A 1,200-nucleotide genomic window follows, 5' to 3' on the forward strand; every position below is an offset into this window, starting at 1 on the left:
CACAAATCACATATATCGTTACTGTAGTTATTTTTAAAATAACTTTTTAAGTTAATCATGCGTCTTACACCTAAACACAAGGCATGCATCATCAAATGACAGTTTTGTCATATATGGCTTTAATACATAGCTTTCGATATTTATCATTTTCATTTTTGTTTTCTCACCAGACCTCATTGTATCTCTCATAATTACTGTTTTTAAAATAGTCTCCTTCACATATTTTTTCCATTCTTTCAATTGAAAAACAAATAACAAATTACGCTATTTGAAAGCACATTTAATAATGAGGTACATATGTCATTTCTTACCTTCATGGGCGAAAAGGGCGGGAGGTAAATGTGCTTAGCAGTTAGTTTCGGTGCAAGCTTGACAGGTAAACTGCTGTCAGCATGGTAAAATGTTCTGACATCTCCCCAGGAGGCTACCTATAAGTACAGTTAATATTGAGATCGAAATATTGTTTTAATTAGCCAAATAAATTTATATGTAATCAGACAGTCGGATATTGCTAGAAATTATAGTTGACATAATTATCGTTAAGTACTTTTAATAATGTATGTGTATATATATATATATATATATATATATACACATATATATGTATATATACTATTAATTACATACCATCGTAGATTATTATTGAGCTTGATAACGCAAAACAACAATGTAACTTAAATATTACAATATAACTGTATTAGTAAAATATTATTAATTTACTATAAAAATTAGAACATGCTGTAACTGGTAACATTATTCCATGCTTAATTTCTATAACAAATAAATCATTCCTCAACACGTAGTACCATTACACAATTGAACAACGGTGCAACTACAAATTGTAAATATAAATGTTAGTCAAAATGAGAAATTATTTAAATCACTTTATAATTTCAAGAACCTCGTTGTCACCGAAAACCACATCGTTTTTCTTCAGAGTGTTTTGTATGTTTTTCAAAGAGTGGGTGGGTCGAACAAAGCATATATTTTTGCCCCATCACACTGAAAAATAGTTCATATGCGCTTTATTATTTAGACCTATCAAAATGGAACACTCGTGTAAACAATAACATTCATACTGTAGTATTCCTTATACATTAATAGCCAGTTTTCAAAGGGAAGCGCGCGCAGGGCCCGAAGCCCAGGCGCGTCGCTACGGAGCAACACTCATCTCCAAGCGTCTCGAATAACTAAATGAAG

The sequence above is a fragment of the Priapulus caudatus genome, unplaced genomic scaffold (genome assembly GCF_000485595.1).
Source record: "Priapulus caudatus unplaced genomic scaffold, Priapulus_caudatus-5.0.1 Scaffold48, whole genome shotgun sequence".
Classification (NCBI taxonomy): Eukaryota; Metazoa; Priapulida; class Priapulimorpha; order Priapulimorphida; family Priapulidae; genus Priapulus; species Priapulus caudatus.